Raw genomic sequence first — 10000 nt, 5'->3', positions numbered from 1 at the left:
GATAGATAGATAGATAGATAGATAGATAGATAGATAGATAGATAGATGGAAAGATAGATATACACACACCGCTAGCCACTACACATTCATTATTTTCTCTCCTAGTTTCTTTCTGTGATTTTACTGTGGAAGAGCGTAGGCTCGAAACGTTAAAGACTTTTTCACTTCCCGAGCAATATACTAATACATCTGTTTGTTGGCTACATCACCTGTCTTTTGTTTTTTGGAAATTCTCCCCCAATATATATACATGTGTGTGTGTGTGGATGTGTGTGTGTGTGTGTGTGTGTGTGTGTTGTGTGTGTGTGTGTGTGTGCGTGCGTGTATGCATGTATATACACAATTGACAGTTTGCATAACAGAAAAATGAAGCACAATATCCCATCCCAAAATAAAAGGATTTGTAAAAATAAATAAACAAATGTATTAATGAGATTAAGGCTGGGAGATCAACATCTTACTCAAAAGTACCTGTACCACATGAAAAGCTTCCAAACCTGGTGCATAGGTTCCTCACTGAGAAGGTCTTCGAGCACCTCCTTGCTCTTGGTCACCAGCTCGACCTTAGACTTTGAGGCAGTGCGATTAGTGTCTTTCTCAGTCGCGCCCCACATAGTGGACAATGAGATTACAATCAGAGAATTAGCAGGCCAGAATTTGGGGCTGCTGAAGTAAAAACTTTCCGACAAGGAGCCGAATCTTTCTGCCAAACACATAGCCCTCCAGCAGCAACCCTCTCCAGCTAAGGTTTGGCAACAGTCTCCAGCAACGTCACATAACCGTATTAATGTATCCTAAGGAGCTTTTCAAAGGCATCACCCCTCACTGGAGAACATCCAAAGATCTTCGCAGTTTCGGTACCTTACTTCTCGTGATATCCATGTCACACCTGAAAACCGTTACAGTTTTCACAGAACTTCGGGCAACAGTTATGATGTCGGCGTTTTGATACCCGGAATGTTACAGATAACTGTTTTCGAATATACCCTTGGCTTCTAGTGCTCGGTGTCAGATAACTTTTTCTCAACTATAACGTGGAAGCACTCCGTCGGTAACGACGATGATGATTCCGGTTGATCCGATCAACGGAACAGCCTGCTCGTGAAATTAACGTGTAAGTGGCTGAGCACTCCACAGACACGTGTACCCTTAACGTAGTTCTCGGGGATATTCAGCGTGACACAGAGAGTGATAAGGCCGGCCCTTTGAAATACAGGTACATCAGAAATAGGAAGTAAGAATGAGAGAAAGTTGTGGTGAAAGAGTACAGCAGGGATCACCACCACCCCCTGCCGGAGCCTCGTGGAGCTTTAGGTGTTTTCACTCAATAAACACTCACAACGCCCGGTCTGGGAATCGAAACCGCGATCTTCCGACCGCGAGTCCGCTGCTCTAATCACTGGACCATATAATATTAATATCAATGTTGCCCTACGCCATTGACCGTTAAACAATACATCAAACTGTGCCTGAGAACAAGATACATAAAATACCATCAAATTTAACCTGAGCGCTGTGCATCTCTATGTTTGTGTGCAAGGCACGTAGAAGTATATATGGTTTTGTTTATGCTCTTATATTATTTATGTGTATGGAGGTATTAAATCGCTCAACCCCTCAACCATCTGAACAGTGTGTCTGTAACTTAATTCTCTTATTCTACTGTGGACAATACGTAACGTGATATCGTATTTCTAAGTACTGAGTCAATGAAAACACCGCTTATTTTTATGTTGGTTCTTAGTAAAAAGTAGTCGTATGTCTGCCAATTGATAAATGATTTGAATCTAATTATAATGTCATAAAACACAGCTGACTTGACCCTTTTTCTTAATTATTCAGAATCTAAATATCAAACCCCTCCTGCTTCATTCAGTCATTCAGTCTAATGCAAGATTATTCCTAATTAATTTGATAATGTATTATATTTGTCCGTTGGGTTATGATCAACAGATTGCCGAGACTGTTATGTAATTAGTATACATTTCATTATGCGCAGGACCTTATCATTGTTACATACATGTCTATGTATGTGATATTGATTGGTCATCTGTACGGTTCTGAAACATATCATATCATGGACTATATATATATATACATACATACATACATATATATATATATATATATACATATATATATATATATATATATATATATATATATATATATATATAATATATATATATATATATATATTATATTTCGTAATGAGATAAAAAAAACAAGGATGTGTAGATTTTAGAACATTTATAGATAGGCCTTACAGCTGTTTCCAGGATATTTATTATATTCCTTCATCGGAGACGGTGTGATATCTATAGTACTTATTCAGCATTACCTGACAACTTTGGGTCTCAACGACACCATTACCTCTCATAACCTTCACACACACACACACACACACATATATATATATATATATTTCTTTACTACCCACAAGGGGCTAAACACAGAGGAGACAAACAAGGACAGCCAAAGGGATTAAGTCGATTACATCGACCCCAGTGCGTAACTGGTACTTAATTTATCGACCCCGGAAGGTTGAAAGGCAAAGTCGACCTCGGCGGAATTTGAACTCGGAACGTAACGGCAGACGAAATACGGCAACGCGCATTTCGCCCGGCGTGCTAACGTTTCTGCCAGCTCGCCGCCTTGTGTATATATATATATATTATATATATATATTATATATATATATATATATATATATATATATATATATATATATATATATATATATATATATATATATATATATATCTATATATATATATATATATATATAATATATATATATATATCTATATATAATAATATATATATATATATATATATATATATATATATAATATATATATATATATATATATATATATATATATATCTATCTATATATATATATATATATATATATATATATATATATATATATATATATATATATATATATATTCTATATATATATATATATATATATATATATATGGAGTTCCCTATAGAAATGAATTTTTTTAAAACTAAATCGGTATGTGTACATATGCTGCTGGTATTTCATCTCTTTCTATCTCTAAGGTTGCGAAGTCTGAATAAACTTAGAAGCCTAAGACTATATTAAAAACAAGAATAATTTTTAAAATTTTGTAATGGTAAATGACTTAAATGTTGTTATATCAATTTAGTGAAAGTAATGGAAAGTATTAAAGTATATCGAATAGAAAAGGACACTTCAGATGTCATAAGAATATAATTAAATTTGCTTAGTCTACCGTGATTTAGTGAGGAGAAAAAAACAAATGAAGATTAATGACCATAAAATAATATTCGTTTAACTAGAAGTAGAAAAAAAACAAGCTTCAGAAGTCAAGCCAGAATATTATTAATTTTGTTTAGATTGCCTTTGTTTGGTTGGTATAAAGCCAAATTTAAGACAGTAACTATATAATATTTTTCATTGAAATAGAAACATATTAAAATTTATCGACAGAAAACAATGCATAAACATGAAACCTTTAGTTGTCACGAGGGTATTATTACTGTTGTTTAAGTTACTCTAATTTGGGTGGAAAAAATAATTAGCATAAAAGACCGCGTAATAATACTTTCTACTATAAGCGCAACACCCGAAATTTTAAGGGTCGGAATCAGTCGAATACATGGCTGGTACTCATTTCATCAACAACGATAGGATGAAAGGGCAAGTAAACCCCGGCGGAGTTTGAACGCAGACGAAATGCCTATTTCTTTACTACCTACAAGGCGCTAAACACAGAGAGGATATACAAGGATAGACAAACGGATTAAGTCGATTATATCGACCCTAGTGTGTAACTGGTACTTATTGAATCGACCCCAAGAGGATGAAAGGCAAAGTCAACCCCGGCGGAATTTGAACTCAGAACGTAACGGCTGACGAAATACTTATTTCTTTACTACCCAAAAGAGGCTAAACACAGAAGAGACAAACAAGGACAGACAGACGGTTTAAGTCGATTATATCGACCCCAGTGCGTTACTGGTCTTCATTTATCGACCACGAAATGATGAAAGGCAAAGTCGACATCGGCGGAATTTGAACTCAGAACGTAGCGGCAGACGAAATACTGCTACACATTTTGCCCGGCATGCTAACATTTCTGCCAGCTCGCCACCTCATCTGACCATATAATAGTAACTGTTAAAATGGAAATGAAAAGAGAGAGAGAGAGAGAGAGAGAGATTATATTTCAGTGGAATATTATTCATGGTCTATAACCTAGGTTTTTGTTTGGTATAGACTAGAAGCAGTTAAGGGCAAATTAACATAAAGAGAGGGTAGGTATTTGATAATACTTAATTTTCAGTATATTATTCTCTTCAGACAAATTATAATGGTTAATTTTCTTTCAGAACCGATATAGTAGATAAAGTGCTAACAAAAGAACTGAAGAACAAAATAGCATACCGTCATTGTTGCTATATGTCTGGAACAACGATTTCCAATTTTCTAAATCTTACAAGATCTTTTGTACACAACGTTCGAATGGAATTGAAAGTCTCAAGCAGGAATGTTTCAATTGTATCAAGGAGAGACAAAATCCAACATCCTAAACGTTCATACACTGTAAGGACACCGCAATGCACGCAACAGATTCAAAATTACGCAAAATGTCTACATATAGAGGTCCCAGCAATGCCATCACGCTTCAGGACCAGTTACTGCAATAGCCTGGGTTTCAAGGGTCCCACAGTTTTTTAATATTCGGATCTTTTCGGTTTGAACGGCAGTTTTTTAACATAATTTCTAGGTAACTAAAAATTTTAAGCTTCGTATACTGGTAGAATGTGTTGATAAAACATCTTTTTCTCTTGGCTTTATTAAGAAAATTGTATAGTTTGTAAGATCTTTGTTGTTTTTTTTTCTTCAATTTCTGCAATTTCAACCAATCAATGACGTCCATTGAGGTATAAAACATTCTGTGCCGTATGAATATGTTCCTCGTTTAAGAGACAGATTGGATTTATTTACATTTGTGAAGAAAAAAAGATACCCTCCTCCACTCCTAACCCTAACACCCAAAACAGATTGAAATGCAATAGATCGATACTAGGGTCATAATTATGGGTGACAATTTCATATAACACTGCTAGAAAAAACTGCCGTTCAAACCGAAAAGATCCTAAAATTCTCCCAAAGAGTCTGAGGAACTTGCACAAGTTGATGTAGGTGTTTTTAAATCAAAGCTGGACCGCTTCCTGTCGAGAGTCCCAGATGAACCTACCTCACGGCAAGAGGTGCAAATGAGGGTAACTATATCAAACTCCATGCGTCACCAAGTGCCACATATTAGAGGAGGCTCTTCGTAATAACAGTGTAGCAAAACGGCGCTGCATCAGCATGGCCGCAGCTCTGAGCTGAAACTAGAGAGAAAAAATATATAACGTGTAAAAAAAAGTATGGCAGTTGACAAGTATATATACTTGCCAGACATAGGCTGCGAGAATGGACGTAACTAAAAAGAGATAATAGTTAGGTATTACGTGTTAACAAATATACACAAATGTATATATTATATGTGTGAAACATATACGAAAATATGAACAAATGTGCTTTTGATTCACATACTCTTTTACTCTTTTACTTGTTTCAGTCATTTGACTGCGGCCATGCTGGAGCACCGCCTTTAGTAGAGCAAATCGACCCCGGGACTTATTCTTTTGTAAGCCCAGTACTTATTCTATCGGTCTCTTTTGCCGAACCGCTAAGTGACGGGGGACGTAAACACACCAGCATTGGTTGTCAAGCAATGCTAGGGGGACAAACACAGACACACAAACACACACACACATACGTATATATATACATATATACGACAGGCTTATTTCAGTTTCTGTCTACCAAATCCACTCACAAGGCATTGGTCGGCCCGGGGCTATAGCAGAAGGCACTAGCCCAAGATGCCACGCAGTGGGACTGAACCCGGAACCATGTGGTTGGTTAGCAAGCTACTTACCACACAGCCACTCCTGCGCCTATGAACCAAATATACAAATGCACGTAAAATACGTTCGAATGATAATTTAAATAATTCAAGAATTGAAGCATTAAACTAATAACGTTTTATCAGCCATTCTACATTGTGTAGAATGACTACACACACATACACACCACACACACATACATACATACATATACATATACGTCACGTGATCACGTGACCGACCAGACCATCAGACGTTGTTACACATCGCTGGTCACAATGCGTTCGCATTGTTTTAGCCTTCGAATGACGCCACCCCGCTGGCTAAGCGAGCAGGCCAATATACATATATATATATATATATAGCAGAGTAAGCATATATATATATATATATATATATATATATACAGTATATAGATTAATGAATATCTGATAAAGTAAATGTACATCGTATTCTGGGAGGTAATATTTAAAGTGAAGTTTAGCTTGGCGAGTTTGTAATGTCGTTACCGCGCAGGGAAAATTCTTAGCGGCATTTGGTCCGTCTTTACGTTCTGAATTCAAATTTCGTCTTCCATCATTTTGGCGTCGATAACATAAGTACCATCTGAGAAGTGAGATTGATCTAATCGACTTACTTGAAATTGCTGGACTTGTACCAAGATTTAAAAACCAATATTTAAAGTGGTGGAGAGCAAGTAATTAGTTTTAGCGTTAAATTGACAATATTTAAAGACTCAATTTATTTTGGCATTGCAAGAGTTAATCTCTATTGATAATATTTCACAGAGCTAAAAGAATCTCTAAAATATTAGTTTCTGGTGAATTGACACCTTTTCTTAGAGGTTTACTGACATCTAGATGTTTAGGGTGATTACGTCCAGCGTCGTAATGTTAAACTATTAGGCAGCATGTAATTAATCATAAGAAAAAGAGATTATATCAATTGAACGTGGAAGAAGTGAATAAAAGAAAGAAATAGAAGAAAAAGTATTTTTATATGCATTAATCTTATTCTTACGATTTGTAAGTTCGTTTGAATTTCAATTTCTATTTATTACTTTTTTGTTGAATTTTAATAAAAGGAAAATCATTTTTAAATGAATTACAGTTCAAAAGAAAATTCATTTCTTTATCGTCACTTGGCTGGTGGTCAATAAGAGAAATATAGCCTCTGCATCGATAGCATATTAAAAGAAAATACCGGAGGAGTGGTCTTCATAAATAATAACGGTGATATATATAAGATGCGTAGGGTTATACTTACATGCCACACACTGGATCTTCACTATGACTGACTGTGTTACATAAGCCAGAGTATATGAAGACACGATCCCCACGTAGCATCACCCATGTTTTCAGCTGCACTACAAGTGTATTATGATTTTCACCTTATATACATATGTATATATATATATATATATATTATATATATATATATATATATATATATATATATATATATATATATATATATAGGCGTAGAAGTGGCTGTGTTGTAAGTAGCTTGCTTACGAACCACATGGTTCCGGGTTCAGTCCAACTGCGTGGCACCTTGGCGAAGTGTCTTCTACTATAGCCTCGGGCCGACCAAAGCCTTGTGAGTGGATTTGGTAGACGGAAACTGAAATAAGCCTGTCGTATATATATGTATATATATGTTATATGTATGTGTGTATATGTTTGTGGGTCTGTGTTTGTCCCCCTAGCATTGCTTGACAACCGATGCTGGTGTGTTTACGTCCCCCGTCACTTAGCGGTTCGGCAAAAGAGACCGATAGTATAAGTACTGGGCTTACAAAAGAATAAGTCCTGGGGTCGAGTTGCTCGACTAAAGGCGGTGCTCCAGCATGGCCGCGGTCAAATGACTGAAACATGTAAAAGAGTAAAAGAGTATATAGTATATATATATATATATATAAAGAGAGAGAGAGAGAGAGAGAGAGAGAGAGAGAGAGAGAGAGAGGCTGAGAGGCTGAGTTGCAATTTATAGAAAAACAAAAGATGGAGACAGATATATTAGATTGACGCTCGGGAAAATGAAAAAGTATTTTATGTTTCGAGCCTATGCTCTTCAACAGAAAGCGATAAGAGAAAATAAACAGAGTGACAATGAAAAAAACTAGTAGATTTTGCGGCCAAGCATGGAGAATGATTTGAAAAAAGTTTGCAGGAAGAGTTTGAAAAAAAGGTAGATAATATAGTGCCGGTGACCCCAAATGAAGGTACGCGTGCGTGTTCGTGTATATGAGAATGGTGTGTGTGAATGTGTAAGAGTGTTTGCGTGTATGAAGAGGCGCGTGTCGGTGTGTGAGTGCGTGTGTGCGTCCGCAACATGTGCCTGTTCATATAGTGGTATGTGTGTTGATGCTATTGAAGATTGTCTGTGGTGTGTGTGTGTGTGTGTGTGTGTATGTGTAGTCGTCACTAATTCTGGCTATGTGATACAAGGGGTATGGGTGTGGTTGTGGGTGGTAGTAATGAAAAGAAGCGGTATGTAAGAGTGAAGAGAGAAAGTGAGTGTCAGACGAAGAGAGGAGGGGATTTGAGCCCATGTGGCACAAATGACCGAAGAGAGATTAATATTTGTTCACGGCGAAGGCAGGAGTCCGGATGGCCCTTGTGCAAAGACAGTCCGCACACAGACAGATGTTGTAGTAAGTGACTGATAGAGCGGAAATGGCACGAGACCGGGGTGTCATTGCCGAGTCTCATGTCTCGATGGTGCTCCGCGAACCGGTCAGCCAAGCGGTGTCCCGTTTGACCGATGTACAGGAAGGGCAGAACAGCAGGAGATGCAGTAAATGACGTTAGTAGTAGTGTAGGTAAACAAGTCGTTGGTGTTATAGGGACGATGATGGTTGCTTGTGAGGACAGTGGTGTTAGAAAGGTAGGAGCAGGTTGGGCAGCGTGGGCGGGAGTAGCAGACGAGCCAGGCTGGGCGGTGTGGTTAGGGAAGAAACTGTGGACTAGGAAATCACGCCAGCTATGGTCTCGTTGTATATATATGTGCATACATACAATCATATATATGTATTATATATCTAAATATGTATGTATATATATGTGTGTATGTGTGTGTATATATATATATATGTATATGTATACATATATTATATATATATATATATATACGTGTGTGCGTGCGCGCGCGTGTATGTGTGTGTGTACGTTCGTACGTATATATATCCTACACATTTTTTCTCTACCTCACTTCGCTATCTCTCGAAGTATCAAATATTTTTCCATCCGTCAAACTAATACACCTGCTTGTTGGTTCGTCACCTGTCTTTGCATTTTGTTTACTGTAAATCTGAACTATATATGTGTCTGCATCTCCATATATACATCTAATATGTATGTATACGTATGTATATATATGTATATATATATATATATATATATATATATATATATATATATATATATAATATATATATAATATACATATATATATAACTATGTACATATATAAATATATTAATATGTACATATATATATATATACATATACATATATATATTAACTGCGGTGCATCAGCATGGCCGCAGCTCTAAGCTGAAACTAATAATATATATATATATATATGATTATGTACATATATATATATATAACTATGTACATATATACGCATGTATGTATATGTATGTTGCGTTTGTGTGTGTATATAGATTAAAATTAACCTGAGTAGCACGTTGCAATATAGACCGTATAGGGAAAATTTAGTCGTCACTAATTGCGACTGTATGTGCGGCAAACACATATATTGCTAGCTCCTAGCTGCCCACATTCATTTTATACCGTGCAATTTTGCATTGAGCTAAATCAGCCATAAATATAGGCGGCAAAATATACATATATATATTGACAGAGAAAATGATCTGTTTCATAGAGCCAATTGAGTAAAACTGTTGACGATTCCCATTAGGATAACACTGTGCAGTCCAGTATCCTAGGTTTGCTTCGCTCATGGTGCAGTTATCGACCCTGTCAGAATATATAAATGTGCTATTACGCAGCTATAAGCGGTTTAAATCTTA

At 36.3% G+C, this 10000-nt stretch overlaps 1 long non-coding RNA gene across 2 annotated transcripts in view; it reads right to left on the bottom strand.

The window, feature by feature from the left end:
• LOC118765260 overlaps positions 1–10000 on the bottom strand; it is an 18219-nt gene that overhangs the window by 2456 nt on the left and 5763 nt on the right. For both annotated transcript variants that reach the window (XR_005001098.1, XR_005001099.1), the window contains exon 2: positions 3603–3608. This is a non-coding gene — a long non-coding RNA (uncharacterized LOC118765260). The remainder of the gene's footprint in view (positions 1–3602; positions 3609–10000) is intronic.

The sequence above is a fragment of the Octopus sinensis genome, linkage group LG11, assembly GCF_006345805.1.
Source record: "Octopus sinensis linkage group LG11, ASM634580v1, whole genome shotgun sequence".
In the NCBI taxonomy this organism is placed as follows: domain Eukaryota; kingdom Metazoa; phylum Mollusca; class Cephalopoda; order Octopoda; family Octopodidae; genus Octopus; species Octopus sinensis.
The sequence above is the reverse complement of the archived record's forward strand: the minus strand, read 5'-3'. Positions and strand labels throughout refer to the sequence as shown.